At 39.0% G+C, this 18,890-nt stretch overlaps 1 protein-coding gene across 5 annotated transcripts in view; it reads left to right on the top strand.

Annotated features, from left to right (window-relative positions):
- Positions 1-260: 260 nt before the first annotated feature.
- AFTPH (aftiphilin) overlaps positions 261-18,890 on the top strand; it is a 68,215-nt gene continuing 49,585 nt past the window's right edge. Inside the window, exons 1-2 of one of the 5 annotated variants that reach the window (XM_040458267.1) lie at positions 263-476; positions 14,273-14,364. The gene's annotated coding sequence lies outside the window, so the exon portion shown is untranslated. Of the gene's footprint in view, positions 477-14,272; positions 14,365-18,890 lie in introns of all 5 variants that reach the window. The other 4 variants (XR_005785459.1, XM_040458269.1, XM_040458266.1 and 1 more) reach the window with 4 other exon arrangements.

Below are 18,890 nucleotides of genomic sequence, written 5' to 3'. Positions count from 1 at the left end.
GCTTGCCCTCACCCAAAATGGCGGCCGGCGCTTACCGTGACCGCGCCTGCGCAGGGGTAAGCGTTCTGTGACACTAATTCCCCTGGAGTGTCTTCCCCCTCCCTTCCCCCTACCTCCCTGCACCCAACAGCGCCCGGCCCCGACCTAGCCACCTGCGCCCGGAAGTGACGTGTCGGCAGCAGCGGTTCCCCGCTGCATGATGGGAGAGTGTGTGGAGTGGGCGGGGGGTCTCGGCGGAGGAGGAGGTGGAGGCGGCGGCGGCGGCGGAAGAGGGCGGAGGGTAATGGGATGGGGGTCCCGCGACAACGCTGAAACTCCGGGTGGGCGTCCATGGCGCTGCTTCGCTGACGGGGCTGTGAGCAGTCTGCCTTCCGCTCTCACCAGCTCCGTGTCGGACTAGCCGGTCCTTCCCCGGGGAGCCAGTTCCTCCCCGGGCCCCTGAGCCATGCCCATCGCGGCCGCCCCGAACGAGCCAGGTAAGCGCCACCGCTTCGCTTCTCCAGCCGTGCGGGGACCTGGCCCAGCCCACCGGCTGGACCCTTGCCCGGGCCGGGAGCACCTGTCTGCCGCGGGGCCGGCAACTGCGGGTACGGGGACGGTGCCGGCTCTGCGGGCCTGCGGGCTCCGGACTTGGGCTTTGCCCTCTTCCGCGGCGGGTGCGGGGACGTCGGCGGCGGCGGCGCCCAAAGCTCAAGGATCCCTCCCCGCCAACCCGGGCACCGGCCGGGGAAGTGTGAGCTGTTCCCACCTCTCCGGCCGCTGCCGGGTCGCTCTGCGCCTCCGCTTCCACCTGCCCACAGCTCCGGCCGGCCGCTCCCTCTCTGGAGCTGTCGAGAAGTTTGGGGCTTTGCTGGGGCTTCCTCTTTTTCCCTCCCCCTTCCTCGTGACAGGTGTAAACACTGCCTGCTTCTCCCAGGCCCGAGGCCGGCTGCGACCGGAGTGTGGCTGCTTCCGAAGGTCTCTGAAGCAAGCGGATTTTGAATCCTCCAACTGGCAGAGGAAAGCCCCAAAGCCCATGAATCCTTTCCTGAAAGGATCTTTTTTGCTCCTTTCTTGCACTGCTCAAATAATCTGCGTTTCCTCCCCAGATCGCGTTCGCAAAGTTAGACCATTATTCTTTAAACTCCCGATTTGGCAGGTGCAGTGTCTTGCTTGGGCAGAGGACAAGACTATAGGGTGAACGGTAGTAGGGTCTTTTCTCCATTAGGAAGTTACTGAGAATGGCTAGATTTTTCTTACTGGTTAATGCGAGTTATAGCTTTGTTTCTCACTGAAGCTTCTGGGGTTGAGGAAAGGACTCATACTTGTAAATATTTTAGTGGGGGTATGAGAAGGGGGACAAATAAAAGCACTGGTTCCGTTTCAAAGTTCTCACTAGGAGAAAAGTAAAACTTTTGAACTTTAGTCTTTCCTCTTCACTAGCTTCCACGGAGTATTTCTTCCCACTCCAAATTGGGTTTTTGATTTCGGGTTTTTTTTTTTTTCCTTTGGGGATAGGAGGGGGAGACGTTTCATCCTTAATGTTTACATTTAATTGTTACTCTCCGTGAACCTTTTAAACGTTGAAATATATGCCAAACTAGGGGAAACAAATGTCAACACTGTTCCGTTGATATAATTTGCATAGTTTATCTACATTTTATATGCTTTGCCAGCTTAATTGTTGACTTTTGTAGTAGTCATTTTTAACTTCGCAGAAGTATGTGTTTATGCAGAGTATTTGTGGTCTTGTAAATTTTGTGCATGAAGATGTTGCACATGGATTAAAAGATCTTGTATAAAACCTTTAGCCCAGTAAATGATACCTAGTAAATGCTCATTAGATCGAATTCCACTATATACTAATTAGATATATCTACACTTGATCAATTAATATATCTCACAACCTTTAGAAAGCTCTTGTAAGAAATTAACTAGAATTCACATAAGATGTGGGGCATTTGTTTTTCTGTTTTCTGATTTTGACCTAGAGATTATAAAAATAACCCTATACCAAATGTGTCCATAATTGGATACAGTGTCCTTAATTGCATCGATAAATTTTGCAGAATCCAGCTGTCCTTATGAAAATTTTGTCATCTAGATAAATCCTGTCATAAAGTATCATTTAAATTTTTAACTTACAATTAAAAGTTCAGAAAGCAAGTGAAATTTGAGTACCAAATGTTTTATTTTTGTGTGAAATCTAAAGTGCTTCCATTAAGAGTCTAAAGTCTTGGAATAGCATCTCATTGAGGAATTACCCCTTCTCTCCTGACCCTGTCCCCCAAAACTCATAAAAGGAGGCCATTAAGTAGGTATTTTTAAACCGTCATAAATTACTTAAATGTTGTAAATGTTATCTACAATTTGTAAGTTAAAAAATAAGGACTTTTTTTCTTAGTGGTTAGGCTAGTGAACCTTTCCAGCCTGAGCTTCATAAGTATTTATAGTTTTTACACAATTCGTAAAAATATCTGGCATTACATGGGTGATTTTATATATATATATAATCAATTTGATAGTCTTTTCACAGAGTGTGTCTATAATACAATCAGGTCATTTTGCAACTTTATATAACTGCTAACTCTGATATACACTATTTGCTGTGAATGAGATACTTGTCTTAGTGATTTATATAGAATATATTAACTCATTTGATCCTCCTAACAACCCTACAAACTCAGGTGGTATTATCTCCATTTTTCAGAGAAGAAACAGGCACAAATGTTAAGCAGCTTACCTAAGGTCAGACAGCTGGTAACAGAGCCAGGCTATGATCGTTTTGCTTATCATACTCCTATAGTCTTAATATAGTTTTTAAAATATGTAAAAATACACAACATATTTTTTGGGAATCATGAGATCTATAACAAAAGTATAAAAACATTCATCGGAATGATAAATACCAAATGAGAATTAAAGTTACCTCTGAAGAACTGAAGAGGGATAAAGGATCTAGGAAGGGCCTGTGGTTTTTCAACCGTAGCTTTACTGTCTTTAAAATAAATCTGAAGCAGATTTGGTAAAAGATTTAACACAGCTAGGTAATGGGTACTTGATCACTCATATTTTTTTTTCTAAACTATGTATGCTTGAAATCATAATAAAAGGTCAGGTTTTTCATTTTAAAAGTATCACTCTTCCAGCATTGTATATTTAAAACGGAAGGTGGGGAATTAGGTTGACTGTTATTTTGTTTTGACTTCCTTTTAAAATATAAGGAAGTTCTAACTTGAAAATATTTAAGTCAAGAAATTGTTCCCCTCCGGAGTTTCTTCTGCAGTAACCTCCCTTGCCTGGGCTCTCCTCTTTTTGCTGCCAACCAGCTGCACAGCCCTGTATCACACTCCTAGTTTTCTTGCTGACCTTACCCTGGGGTGGGGGCTCATAGGTCTGGATTAGACCCCTTCCCTAGGAACAGGAAAAAGTCAGAAACTATACACTGGGGAGGAAGCAGAGGTGGGGAGCCATTGCTCGTTAGTTCGGGAGAAATGAAAAAAGGAACATAGGTTTATACTCTTCTTCAACCACCACCATCCTTATTTCAAATAATACTTCAATAAACCTTGCAGAGATAAATTGCTAATAAATTAAAGCTCAGCTGTATGCTCAAAACTTATAAGCACTGTTTTGGTGAATAGTTCCCAGGGGAAAATAAACTGGTAAACTAGAATACAGTGTAGGTTCCATTTATGTAAATACTTAAAATATGCCATAAACCATTTCAACTAAATACCTAACACCATGGTATTCTCTTCATTTCATTCTTATGGCAACATGTGAAGCCCTGTTCTAGGTGCTAAGGATACTAAAATCAACTAAGAAAAGCAACCCTCATTGAACTTCATTTGTGCGTGTGTGTACACACGTTTGTGTAGATGCAGGGGGATAAAAAAAAAAATGGCAGATAGGTATCCTAGAGAAAAACGTCCATTTGGAGGGATACGGGAGTTCAGACTTTTTGACTTAGAGCTAGGAGGGAGAGGTGGTTGGAGCTTGCTGTTTTATATAGGATAGGGTCAGAGAAAGCTTAAGACCTGAAGGAGGTGAGGAGAATAAGGGGAAGAGTGGTAGAAGCAGAAGTATGCCTGGAATATTCAAAGAATTGCAAGGGGAATAGTAGTATATGTGATCAGAGAGTTAGAGGGTGAGAGAGCAGTGTTGCAGGGCTTTGTAGAAATTCTAATGACTTTGGCTTTTTACTGTGTGAGATGGGAAGCCACTGCAGGGCTTATGAGTAGAGATGTGACATAATCTATGTTTTAAAAGGATCTGGCTGGGGTTGGGGGGGAGGATCTGGCTGGCTGCTGTACAGAAAATAGACTATAGGAGTTCAGGAGTGGAAGCAGGAAGATTCCATTAGGAGGTGGTTACAGTGATACAGTCAATCTCTGGAATTGGAACCTATAGTAATTTCACCATTGCTAAATTCAAAAATACTTCTAGAGATACTCCCTTCTGAAAATTCAAGGCCCTCCACAGCCTACTTTTCCAGCATACTGCCTACTTCCTTCATATATCCTACATTCTAACCAAACTCTATTATGTGACTTCCTGTTCTTTGATACTTGCCCCATACTTTATTTTTAGTGCCCACTGTTACTTGGATCGGATCAGTTAAAACCCTTTCATTTCAAATTCTGTCTCCGTGAAGCTTTTTCTTGTTTTCACCATTCTTTCTTCCTCTTCCCAATCAGGTAAGATCTTTTCTTAGATTCCTCATAACTACATTTTACTTTGCTTATATTCTGGCTTGCATTTTGTTTATGTTCCCCCTAATTAACTGTAATTTTCTTTATGATTGCGACTCCTTTTACTCACTTCTACCCCTTATAGAATCTAGCACAGTTTTGTATGTTGTAAATGCTCAGTAAGTAGTGGGTATGTATCTATTTAATTTTTTAAAGTAGTCGTTTGTGGGGCGCCTGGGTGGCGCAGTCGGTTAAGCGTCCGACTTCAGCCAGGTCACGATCTCGCGGTCCGTGAGTTTGAGCCCCGCGTCAGGCTCTGGGCTGATGGCTCGGAGCCTGGAGCCTGTTTCCGATTCTGTGTCTCCCTCTCTCTCTGCCCCTCCCCCGTTCATGCTCTGTCTCTCTCTGTCCCAAAAATAAATAAAAAACGTTGAAAAAAAAATTAAAAAAAAAATAAAGTAGTCGTTTGTTACAGGGGCATTGTAGAAAATTGGCAAGCAAAAAAAAAAAAAAAAACCACTCCTACTACTCAGAAATCCCCCCTGTTAACAATTTAATGAATATCTTTCCACCTATTTTTTACATATATAAACATGCACTTTATACCAAAACAGTCTTATTGCACAGACTACTTTGTAGGTTGTTTTGCATTAATTAAACTTCCCTTACCATTTCAGAAAATTTTCATCTAAGCTACTATATGAGGCTATATTCAAATTCTTCTCCAGGTGGCTCAATGTCCCTTTACAGCTGATTTGCCCAAATCCGCATCCACTCCATATTATATTTTTCTGGTTATTAAAGTTATGAAAGGAAAATGTTTATTATAGAATATTGTAGAATATTTGGAAACTGTAGAAAAGTGTAAAGAAAACTGGTATGCCCCTCGATGGCAGGGACCCATCTGTTATTAATGCCTGGCACAGAGCAGCACTCAGTAAACATGTTAAAAGGAATAATATGTATTAAAATATTAGTCATCACACGACAAAGAGATAACTAAACATTTTGGATTACATTCATTTTTTCCCCCCTGTGAGTTCGAGTGTCCTACACACATGTATGTATGAATCCTATTGTATCTTGGTGAACAGGTTTGTAATCTTGGACTTTGTTTTGGGTTATTTCCATAGGATTGAGTCCTAGAAGTGTAGTTACTAAATCAAAGGGAAACCAATTGCTTTTCAAGAGGTTGTAATAAAATCAGTCCTTCAAGCAGTGGCTGAGAGTACCTGTCTTCTTTAATCTCCTCAAATGATCAGTAAATATGCAGTTTTTAAAGTGTTTACCTAGATTTTTATTTTGGATTTAGGCTTTTCAGCAGTATGGAATATTTGCATAATTTAAACATTTTTTGAAGGGTTTAAATGGGAGATGTGTCCTTGTTTGATATGAGATTAAAATTGCTTAATGTGCTCTTCTTAAAATAACTGATTCTGTTAGCTATTTAAGTGAAAGAAATACAATATTCTGGAACTATGTTCAGTATAGTAACCACTGGCCACATGTGGCACTTTTAATAAAACTAGTCCAAAGTAGATGTACTCTAAGTGTAAAAAACAAAAAACAAAAACCAGATCTCAAAACTAATGTTAAGATACATAGTTTAGACTGATTACATGTTAAAATAATATTTTGGGTGCTTTGGGTTAAGCAAAGTATATTATAATTAATTTCATATGCTTTTTTTAATAGGCTACTGGAAAAATAATTATGTGGCTCATACTATATTTTAGTTGGACAGTGCTGCTCAGGAGCATGACACTGACTTATTTTTATCTATGGAAAAGAACTATAAGATTAACTTCACTATTCTGGAAAGCAGCAAATGGGTTTTTAAAAATCATACATTTCAGGTTGTCAGTGTGTTTTTCATGGGGTACAGTTTGCACAGTCATCTTTAAAATTGTAAGTGTTTTATTACAAACTATACTGCAGTTCTTATGCTCTGAAAGAAATACATGTAGGAGGACTTGGGGAAAGGTGTTAGATGAGGGATCAATGCCTCAGGTAAATTTTCTAAGAATTGAAGGATGTGTGGGAATGTTTTAGGCGATGGTACCACAGGTGCAAAGGCCCTGTGGCATAAAAGAATGTTATCTGCCTTTCGAAAACTGAAGGCCTGGTGTGGAGCATTAGAAACGATAGGGGAAGGGAGGAGAAGGTGGTGACTGGAAAGATGGGAATGGCTTATATAGACTTTATTAAAGATTTTTTAAAAAAAAATCTTTATCACAGGGTGCTTGGGTGGCTCAGAAGGTTAAACAACTGACTCTTGATTTTGCCCAGGTCATGATACAGTTTGAGTTCGAGCCTTGTTTCAGACTTCATGCTGGGGGTGCAGAGCCTGCTTGGGATTCTCTCCCCCACCCTCCCCCACCCTCCCCCTACTCAGGCTCTCATGTGCATGCTTGTGCTCTTTCCCAAAATAAATATACTTTTTAAAGTTTATTTGAGAGACCTAAGCAGTCTCCAAGCTGCCAGCGCAGCCCAATGTGGGGCTTGAACCCATGAAACTGTGAGATCATAACCTGAGCTGAAACCGAGAGTCTGATACTTAACCTACTGAGCCACCCAGGCACTCCAAAATAAATAATATATACTTTTAAAAAATCTTTATCACGAGTAGGAGATCCATGTGATCAGATTGACTTTTAAAGAGATTTCTTGGGTTGGGCATGATTGAATACCGGTCAGGGAGAGACCATTTAAATGATGATGGCAGCTTTTAGACCAGAACCAGAAGGGTGTCTGGGGAGCTGAAAGGAGGTACAGACAGATATTCTAGAATTGAGGGATTTAGGAGATAAAGGTCCTTCTTCAGAAGGTAGAGGAGGGTGAGGAGCTTTGTCAAGGGTGGCTCTTACGTTTCCTACTTAGGGGATGGCCCCTCCACCCACTTAGTTACTAAGTTACAGAGCCCTGGAAGAGGACCAGGTTTGAGAAAGAAAAGCTTGAGTTCTCTTGTTAAGCTTAGTTTGAGTTGAGGAATTCAAGAGGAGAGAACTTGTAGAGAGTTGGCCTGGCTGGTCTGGAGCTCAAGTTTGAGGGCTGGGCTGTAGGAATAAAGTAGGAGTCCTAGGATATGGAAATTAAAGCCTTAGGTGGATGAGATTGCTTGAGGAGGAGTTGAATAAGAAAAGAGCCTAGATGAAACGTGAAAGGACTTATACTACTAATTTGGATGTTTCATACTTACGAGAAAATTTCAGTTTGTTTTGAGGCCTACTTGTAAAAGTGAAAGTAAGGAGTAAATTGGATTAAATAAGTTGAATATTTGTTTGACATGTGTGTAATCGAGCACATAATCTAACAATGCTTATTTGATTACTTTGAAACATCCCTTTTCCTGTAGCAGAAAACAAACTGGGCTTCCCTGACTATTGAACAGCCTGAAAACAATTATGAATAAATACTGGTATTTTTGTTACCTTAATAGATCTAAGGAAAAATTATGTACTTCTCTCCATAAATACTGAAAAGGCATGTGGAAACTCCTTTTTAAAAATTTTTTTAACAAAGCAACTTAAGAATTGGATAATTCTGTAATACGACAAAATGTATGTAACCTCAAACCAAAGATCAGTGTCTTAATTTAGGGGGAATACTAATGCCTGCTATCACCACTACTATTGGATTTGGTATTAGAGGTATTAAGCAAGCACAGTCAATAAGGAAAAACAGAGACCTAAGAATTGGAAAGGAAATGGTCAGATGCTCCGGTTTGTCTATGATAGGATGATTTACAAGTAGCAAGAGCTTCCAATTTCCTAAATAGAAAATAGGATAGAAGTGGAGACCCCATTTTACATGAGAAGTAAATACCTGACAAGCTTAACAACATGTGAAAATCCTATGTTGCCAGCATTGAATTTTTATGTTAAATTTAACAACTGCATGTTTAGGTAATAGAGGACATCATTCCCAATTCACATCTTATTCTTTCAGTACTAACTTTAAATGATACTTTTTTAATGTTTGTTTTTGAGAGAACACAAGTGGGAGGGGGACAGAGGATCTGAAGCAGGCTCTGCGCTGACAGGCTGACAGCACAGTGAGCCCATTGTGGGACTCAAACTCCTGAACCTTGAGGTAGGTTATGACCTGAGCTGAAGGCAGTCGCTCATAGGACTGAGCCACCCAGGTGCCCCTAAATGATACTTTTCAAAGCAAGACTTCTAGGAATAAGATCTTTAATATATGCATATATCTTAACGAGATCAGTTGTTTAAAGAGGCAAAATGAAGAATTGTTTGGATGCAGAAATGTTGACCTCAAGAATTTGTAGGTAAAACAAACACTTCTGCTACAGTGACACTGTAGCAGTTCATTTCTTAAGCTTCATTTCTGAAGCGTTCATTTCTTAAGGCCTTTGTTTTTAGTAGCTATTTATAGAGTAATAAACCTACATTAAGTTAACTTTTTATGCCAAATATTTTTAATGGCATATTTATTTCTTAAAAATCGTACCAAGAGTTTCAAGTATCAAATTCAAATCTTCTATTAGGAGCCCAAATGAATGAATATTCATTACTTTTTGCCTGTGGTTATCATTTCTTCTTTCATATTTCAGACTCCTTCCTCTATATCCTAATGAGCCAGCAGGTGCTAGGTTTCTGTCTCCTTAGGGTTCAGAAGTTTACTTGAAACAAGTGCCAAGTGTTACACCTAAATAAAAGGTACAGATTTTAATCAGATTGCCAGTGACCTTGGTTTCTGGAAGTAGAGAAAAGGTTATTGTTGCTGTTTACATATTAATTTCTTAACATTCAACTGAAACTGATTATTCAGACAGGATTTTATTTTTTCCAAGAATTCTGTAACATTTATGTTATATGTTAATATCTGTTTCAAGGATTATTGCAGTAACTTAAATTTGATCCTTTAAGGAAATTTTCCAAGTGTCATTTTTAAGTATTGAAAATTTTATGTTGAGAACGTTTTTTTGTTTAACTCTTTGTTTTTTAAATCTTGAGGGTGACATTTCTTTGTGATACTCTCAGGTAAATGTGTATGGCAGAACTTTAAGAAATGTTTGTACACTCAAACCATTGTAAGTTAGGGAAGCCTTTTTATAAGAAAAAGTACAAATTTCATTGCTTTACCTGTATCAGTTCAGTGAAGTTTGCAGACGTTTATATCACCCCAAAAGTTATAAAGTCCGGCAACATTCTTACCCTTTGGTAATTTAATTCACTGGTTCTCAACCTTTGCTAACAATCAGCATCATTTTTGAAACTTCTAAAAATACAGGTCTTTAGATCCACCTGTTCTATTAAAAAAAGGAAAACTTAATACAAAGCTAAGATTGAGAAACATTGGTTAATAGGCTGCTAGAGGAGAAAAACATGGGGAAAAAATTTTGATTTACTTTGTTGAATGTAATAAAAGATAGATATAAAGAGGGATTAATTGATTCAGAAAGGCAGCCTAACCTAATGAAAACACTGGCTTTAATGTTAGAGTCCTACTTTCCATACTTTGAAACCTTGAGCAGATTATTTGACCTCTCTGAGCCTGTTTTCTCCTGTGTAAAATGGATGGTTGAGGTTAAATTAGATAGTGTATGAATAGCACCTCTCATAGTACCTATGACATCATAACTTGATAAGTATTGATGATCTCACTTCACAGGAAACTTCATGCCTGAATGGGTTTTGAAGGTGTAGTAAATGAGTTCTCTAAACAGGTAATAGGAAATTAGAAGAAATGACTTGTGACATAGTGCCAGTGGAGGAACCAGGGGCGTGGTTTTGTCTAAATGGAGTAAAGAGATAGTATCTTAGCCATGGATAAGATAGGAATATTAAGTGGACTGTAGTAATCTTGGCCAAAAATAATAAGAACCTGAAATGAGACCCCATAGGTCACGGGATGTTAAAACAAATATATTGAAGATTTAATTTGTGGGAGGGGGAATGGCAAAGTAGGGAGCAGTCAGGGCTATCACTCAGATTTCTAGACTTAGAATTCAGAACGTTGTATAGGAACAAGTAGTTTCTGTTCTTTAAGTACAGGTTGGTTTCAGTTTTGGAATTGGAATATGAGATCTTTGGGACAGTCAAAGATATTCAGAAAGGTATTTGGGTACATAGATCCAGAGGTTGCGCAGCCTATAGATAGGGGTTTCAGCATTATGAACATATATTTAAAAAAAAAATTGGATGAGATATCTCTCTGGGATAAGGAAATATGGGAAACACTGAAATTTAAGAGGCAAGCAGAAGGCAGGTCTGTTGGAGGAGAAAGGGTATCATAGGCAAGAGGGAAATCCAGAGAAAATGCCTTTCGGAAACTTTTTTCACTTAAAAATGTGTTTTAGACACCTTTTCCTATTAGTAATGTAGCCTTATCTTTTTTTTTTTATGGCTATACTTTTTATTTACCCTATTCCTCATTGATAAATACTTAAGTTATTTTCAGTTGCTTCTTAAAACAATGCAGGAATTAACATTTGTATGGAATGATCTTTGTGTACTTACATGAATGCTTCTGTAGGATACATTCTCGTGGATGAAATTATTTAGTCCAAAAAATGTGCATTAAAATTTGTGGTGTATTGTAGAGTTGCCTGGAGTATAAACCAACATGTACTCTGACCAATAGTATCTTTAATTTTATCCTTAAAGTGGCTTGCTTCCTAGATTGAGGGTATTATGAATTTGAAAAATAGTATTTTTTTATTTAATGCAAAATTCTGCGAATAGGAAAGGAACACTTTCATTTTATCAAATTATGTGGTTCATTCAAATAATGTAAAATGGGTTATTTCTATCAAACTCATCAGAGGAGAATTGAGGTCTTAAATATGCAGAATAGAAATACTGCAGAAGTTTTAAGTCCCCTAATGCTTACATGTTCCAACGATAAAAAAAAAATTCAGATTTCAAATTTTTTTTTATTACTTGACATCGTTCATGACGTCTGTATGGAAGGACTTAGTTTTTCCTAACCCCAGTGGTACTAATAGTATTTAGGGGAAATTGTTGGTTTTGGTCATTCTCTCTAAACTCTTCAGTGTCCGTTTTGGGTTTTTTTGTTTTTACTTAAAGTTATGACCTATTTCTGGTTTATAAATTTAGGTTTGTAAAATCAAGTTAGGGAATCATGACCAGCTTTTATGATAAAATGGAATAGAACTAAAAATATCAAGAGTACCCAGAGAGTAAGGGGGAAGTACTGTTTGGTGAAGTTTGTTTTTGGTTTTGGTTTTTTTTCCCCTTAATGTGTATGTGTTGGGTCATCATGCAAAATGTATTGTTTTTGTGGGTTATGTGAGGGAAATTTTAAAATTCTGCTTTATAGGACAGGCTTATTCTCAAATCATTTCTAACCAAAATAATAAATGTTACCTTTTTTTTTTTAATTTTTACCCTTTAGCCTTTCTACCTTTAATGAGAAAGTAAAACTTTAAACCAAGAAACAACACCATTAAAAGGTCAACTACCTAGAATTTGTTTGCTGTGCGAATTCCTTCCATAGTTTCCATGAAGGTTATCAGTACAGGTAGACCTACTTGTTGGCATTACCTGTGTATATTACACACATGTACACTCTTGAGCACTGTTTTGGAATGTGTTTATATTTGGTTTTTCACATATATAAAGCTTCTGTTTTATAATAATTCCCCCCAAGGATGTCATTATGTTATCTGTGGATGATCTATTTTTTTTTTTTTATTTTTTTATAAATTTTTTTTTTCAACGTTTATTTATTTTTGGGACAGAGAGAGACAGAGCATGAACAGGGGAGGGGCAGAGAGAGAGAGGGAGACACAGAATCGGAAACAGGCTCCAGGCTCCGAGCTATCAGCCCAGAGCCCGACGCGGGGCTCGAACTCACGGACCGCGAGATCGTGACCTGGCTGAAGTCGGACGCTTAACCGACTGCGCCACCCAGGCGCCCCGATCTGACTATTTTTAAGCCTGGTTCATTGTCTGGTTTCCTTCTGTTGCCTCACACATTTCTAGGTTATCTTCTCAATTGATAGGTGGTCAGAGGAAAATTTAAAGGAACAAATAGCACTTAGCAAAGACGATTTGTAAGGTAAATGTGCTGTTACATATTTTAAGGTCATATTTTAAGGCCAAATTTGTGAGTTATAGATTATCTAGGATGCTGTCTGCATCCTGTCTCATTAGCTCAGATAATTGAATTCTAACTGCATTTGGTTGTACCTTTAGACCTTTTACTAGATGCTTTTTCTCTCTAAAAGGTGAGTTCTCATGGTAGGCATTTATAACATAGTAACACTGTCAGGAAGGGCAGCTGCCAAAAGCCTGCCATATACATATTTTAGTTACAGACTAGGGGTCTTTCCTTTTGGAAATCCACAAAGTAGGTTTCATGGGGCTCTTTTGTTTTCAGAATACCATGGGATCTTGGTTTAATTCATCAGTCTTGACCGGAATTTAAATCTAAAGCTTTATAGCAAGAAATTTCTTTCAAAACATGTCAGCTATTCATGTCAGCTGATTGCAAATCTGCGGGAAATTTTACATGAAGTAAAGAAAGTTGCTAGGAGTGGAGAACAAGAGCAGGGGAAGTTAGTTGGGCCATCCAGAGTCACGGCACACTCTGGAGATCCTGGCTGATGCCTCCACTTATGGTGAGAAACTCTTCAAATCAAAGCAGATAGTCATACTAGCTGGTCTGTTAAAAACCGTGAACAAATTTTTGTACTTTCGCTGTTTTGTTTCGCTTAGCTTGTGTAAGTGCTCCCCCTTTCAACTTTTTTTTCAGACAGGTTCAGCACAAAGGATTGGATTTGTTTTCTTTTGCATGTGCTACGTTTCAGGCCCGCCTTTCTCCGATCACGCTTACTTACCTTGACTGAACTTAGATGTTTCCTAACTGACTTGGTGGAACATCACAGCTAGGGTTATAGAAATCTAGTGGGAGGTGGAGGGGCAAACAGTTCGAGAGTGGTCAGTGGAATACATGCCCCAGCAAGAACAATAACCGTGTATTCAGTTCCTCCCATGTGGCAGGCCCTGAGGATGCAGTGGTCAACAACAGAGGCCTGTGCCTGCACAACATTTCCAGTCTTTTGAGCTCAAGTAAAGTACCTCTTGCAAGAGCAGTTTCAGTGGAGTGGTAGGATGGAAGCCAGATTGTGCTGGCTTGAGGAGTGAGTGGGAGGTTAGGAAGTAGAGATAGCAAATAGATATGGCCCTTTGAAGAAGTTTGGTGAGGAGGAGGAAAGCTAGGAGGATACAGAAGGGAAGAGTTTTGTTTTGCTCCGATTTGAGGGTTGGAAGACTCTTGAACACTTACAGTCTGATGAGAAAGCATCAGTAGTAGTGGAGAAATTCAAAGGGTCCCCTGAGCGAGCAATTCAGAAAGAGAACAGAAGGTCCAGGGGTTATCTGTAGACACTATGGTAAGTGTAAGCAAGATTTTAGTGAAAGGAAATGAAACTGAAGTAGTTCCTGCTTTCAGATTCTGTTTTCATTGTAAAGTTTCTGGGATATTAGGGTGGCTCATTTATTCTGCAACTGTGTAATAAGAGCAGAGAGTACTAGGGAAAAAACTGTTTCCAAGGGCTAATTCATCTCTCCTCATTGCTGCTTCTGTTTTGTTGTCTTTGTCACCAACAGTTATCCAATATCATTTATTCTGTTTCAAGTTGAAGTACCTTTTTGGGAATAACAGTAATCTCTCAAATATGGCCAGTTGATGTGAGTTAAAGGTAAAACAATTTCAAATGTTTTTATCTATCTTGTTTAATTTTTACTATACAGCTATATAAACACAAGTGCCTTATGGGTTTACATAGAAATTTAAAACACAGTGAAGGGAAAGCTCTTAGGAACTTTTGAAAACTACCTTCTGTAAAATAACTCTTACTGCTATTTAGCAACATTCATTGAAGAATGAATGCATCGCTGCTCATGTTGTCATTTACATCGTGTATATTTGTACTCTTGTGAATCATCCTTACTGACGTCAAAATCAGGAAGACAGAAAATTTGGTTATCACTTTTGGCATTCTGGCCTTTTGAGGGTGATCAACCTACCTATAAAGATATTTTGCTGCTTGTTTCATTCTTTACCACATTTTTACCACTTAATTTGTGTACATTAAGATTAAAAGAAGACATTCACCTCTTGGTGTTTTCGTTGGTTATTAGTTTGTAAGCATCTTATTTTCTCCTTCCAAATTATTGTAGAAGTTTCAGGAACCTTTTTCTGAACAACTCAGAAAACTTTAAGGGATGATTCCTGTAATTCTAATATTTGCTGTCAGTTGTTTCTGCAGTAAGACATTTTTCGAGTATTTTATTAGCTTGTGACTGATTCACCACTTACAAGTTACACTACTGTGAGGGATTATTTAACTTCTAAGCTTTTATTTATTCATCTGTAAAATGAAGATCGTAATCCCTACCTCATTGCATAGTATAAGGACTAAATGAGATAATTCATGAGTACTTTTCACATAGTATCAACACATAGTGTTGAATAAATATTAACTTGACATTGGTGTAAGCAGAAGATGAAAGCACATGGAATATACTATTCAACAAGTGTTTTAAGTAATACTGCGTGTTGTGTAGTTGATAACATTGACCTGTTGATACGGTTGATGTCTATGATGTCTTGGGTTTTTTTTTTTTAATTTGAGAGACAACACCTGGGAGGGGCAGAGAGGGAGGAGGAGAGAGAATCCCAAGTAGCCTCTGCAGTATCAGCATAGAGCCTGATATGGGACTCTAACCCACAAACCGTGGGATCATGACTTGAGCCAAAATCAAGAGTTGGATGCCCAACTGACTGAGCCACCCAGGTGCCCCTTGGATTTTTGTTTTTAAATCAGCAAGTTTGAAGGAATTATAAGATCTCTTAACAATATTCAGCTTTGGAATTATGGAAGTTTGATTAAATAGCCTTGAAGTTTGCAGCCTATGTTAAAAAGGGAGTCCTAGAAACATAAAACTTTTCTCAGTTTCTTACTAAAAAGCATCTATTTTTAGGGACTGTCCTTGTTTTGTTAGCTGCCATTGAGCAATATAATATGCTGAGGACAAGCCACTCAAAAAGAAAATGAAAATTATCGATTTTGTAGATTTTAAATTTTTTTTTTAAATTTTTTTTTTCAATGTTTATTTATTTTTGGGACAGAGAGAGACAGAGCATGAACAGGGGAGGGGCAGAGAAAGAGGGAGACACAGAATCGGAAACAGGCTCCAGGCTCTGAGCCATCAGCCCAGAGCCCGACACAGGGCTCGAACTCACGGACCGCGAGATCGTGACCTGGCTGAAGTCGGACGCTTAACCGACTGCTCCACCCAGGCGCCCCTGTAGATTTTAAATTTTAGAAGCATGAAAACTTTTGTGACATCATACATGGTCCAGTCATCTCTAGATGTATCAAAACCCAGAAAGTTAACTAAAATCCCTATCTTCATATGGCTCAGAGGAAGGGCTCTTTCTTTGGTTTCTTTATGATCCTATGACTCTTAAGCAGAAATGTAGGCTGGACAGATTCATTGACACTACATTTTGATAGTATCTTAAAACTCCAGCAAGGATATTACAGTGAAGATTTGAATAATTTGAACTACTGCAATAGCAGGCAACATTTGTAATGCAAATCAATGTTGTTGCTTATATAATATTCATTTTTCTTTTTTTTTTTTTAAATTTTTTTTTCAATGTTTGTTTATTTTTGGGACAGAGAGAGACAGAGCATGAACGGGGGAGGGGCAGAGAGAGAGGGAGACACAGAATCGGAAACAGGCTCCAGGCTCTGAGCCATCAGCCCAGAGCCCGACGCGGGGCTCAAACCCACGGACCGCGAGATCGTGACCTGGCTGAAGTCGGACGCTCAACCGACTGCGCCACCCAGGCGCCCCATAATATTCATTTTTCTAAAGAAAATCCAGTTTTTTCCCCATCACTCACCCAAATGATTTAACAAGTGACTCATTAAAAATCTCAGGCATCATGGTAAAAAGGTAACAGTTTTGTGTGTGTGTGATCCATTAACTAAACCTTGCTAGTGTAGTTTGTACTATGTAAAGTCCGTAGCACAACTTCAGATACAGTGTTTGTCTTTTCTTACCACCATCCTTCCAGCTTGTGTTCTCCTTCACCCTCACCCCTGTTCCAGTCCCTATAACAATAAGTTTGGAGTGAAAGGTCCTCAGTAAAGCTGAGGATTGTATAATCTAGATGCGCTTATCTGGCCTTGAAAGTTGATATACGCATTGATGCAGTTTGGTGCCCTATAAAAACGTGGGAGTCTCTCTCTCCGGTGAGTTTTTAGCTTGTCTGGGAAGTTATCTCAGTGTTTGAATCTGGGAAATTCCTGAAAGACCTCTTAGACCTCACCACTACCACCCAATGTGAGCCCAAGGACCTGTAGGGTGTTAATAATACACTGGGTGGATGATGGAGGATAGAGGAGTGGTCAAGGATTAACTCTTTCTTAGAGGAACATGTAGAATCCTTTCCATTCCAACTAGGCACCTTGTTAGAAGCCTTTATTCTTGTGGTCTTTCTCTAAATGGATAGTATCTACAGCCAGTTTATTTCAAATTAACTGGGTTGTATTGTGCTGTTGCTCATCAAAAACATCTTTTTTCCCCCCAAGTTTTTACTTAAATACTAGTTAGCTAATACATATGACATCTGAAACAGTGTCGAATTTAGTGATTCATCACTTACGCATAACACCAAGTGCTCATCACAACAAGTGCCTTCCCTAATACCCATCACCCGGGGTACCTGGGTGGTTTAGTCAGTTAAGCATCAGACTCTTGATTTTGGCTCAGGTCATGATCTCACGGTTCATGAGTTCGAGCCCCACTTTGGGCTCTGTGCTGACAGTGCAGAGCCTGGTTGGGATTTTCTCTCTCCCTCTGCCCCTCCCTCACGCGCTCGCTCTCTCTCTCTCTCTCTCTCTCTCTCTCTCAATAAACTTAACAAAAAAATACTCCTCACCCATTTAGCCCATCCCCCCCACCTCCTTCCATCAGCCTTCAGTTTGTTCTCTGTAGTTAAGAGTCTCTTCTGGTTTGCTTCCCTCTCTTTTTCCCCCCTCCTTTCCCCTGTGTTCATCTGGTTTTTAAATTCCGCATATGAGTGAAATCATATGGTATTTGACTTTCTTTGACTTATAAAACCTCCATCTTTTAATCGAATCTGTTGAGTTGGTTGGGTCCCTTTAGAGTCTATGTTCTCAGTCCTTCAACCTTGGATATTGTTTTATATTTTCCAGGGATGGGTTATAGAAATTGGCAATAAAGTCAGTGTCATGGATCTTTAGTGTGGTTAGTAAATTTTTCTTCCATGATTTACTCTCTCAGTGACCTAAACTATATGCAGAGTCATGTGAATGTTTGTGCCGACTAAGCAAACATTGACTTAGATTTTTGTTAAGGGTAGATTGATTTGAACCACAGACTCAGTGAAGTTAAAATGTGATGATAGTTGATAACTGGCTGAGGCACAGAATGTGCCACATACTGAAGGTCTGTTGTCTGTAATCCTCACAACAGCATTGAAAGGGAGGAGCTGCTAGCCCCTTTCTCTGGATAGGAAACTGAAGCTCAGGGCAAACTCACATAATTCGTAAGTGAGGAATCTGGAATCTGAACCTAGGATCTCATTCCAAATCCAAGCTATTTCTCCTGTACCACACTACCTCTTGAGACATACATATATTACCTTAAATGCCAGAGACAGGCAAAGTATAAGTAAGCAAAACTTTTTTTTTAATGGAATGATATGTTTATTATGGTCACATACATTCACTTGTAATGGAGTCACTTAATTGAAGTATGTTGATTTTCTGAGAAGCATTTTTTTTGTCTTTGATGCATATAGAGAGAGCAGAGTACACAAGTCTTAAGTGTACAACGGGATGAACTTTTACAAATACATATACATGTGTAACTAATATTTTGATCAAGAGATAATAGCAATTTTAGCATTCACCAGGCTCTTTTATGTTCTCTTCCAGTCAATACTATACCTGCTGTAGTAACTCCTATTCTGAATTATCACCGTACATTAGTTTTGCCTGTTTTGAACTGCCCAGAAATTGAATCATATAATATATATTTTGTGTGTGTGTTATCTGGTTTCTTTCACACATCTGTGATAGTCATCCATGTTGCATGTAGTAAGTAATTCATTTCATTGCCATGTACCCCACTGTATGTATATACCATGGTTTGTTTTAAGCATCTGTTATTTGGGTTATTTTCA

Source organism: Herpailurus yagouaroundi, unplaced genomic scaffold (assembly GCF_014898765.1).
Source record: "Herpailurus yagouaroundi ecotype Mexico unplaced genomic scaffold, PumYag 221, whole genome shotgun sequence".
NCBI classification, from domain to species: Eukaryota; Metazoa; Chordata; class Mammalia; order Carnivora; family Felidae; genus Herpailurus; species Herpailurus yagouaroundi.
The sequence above is the reverse complement of the archived record's forward strand: the minus strand, read 5'-3'. Positions and strand labels throughout refer to the sequence as shown.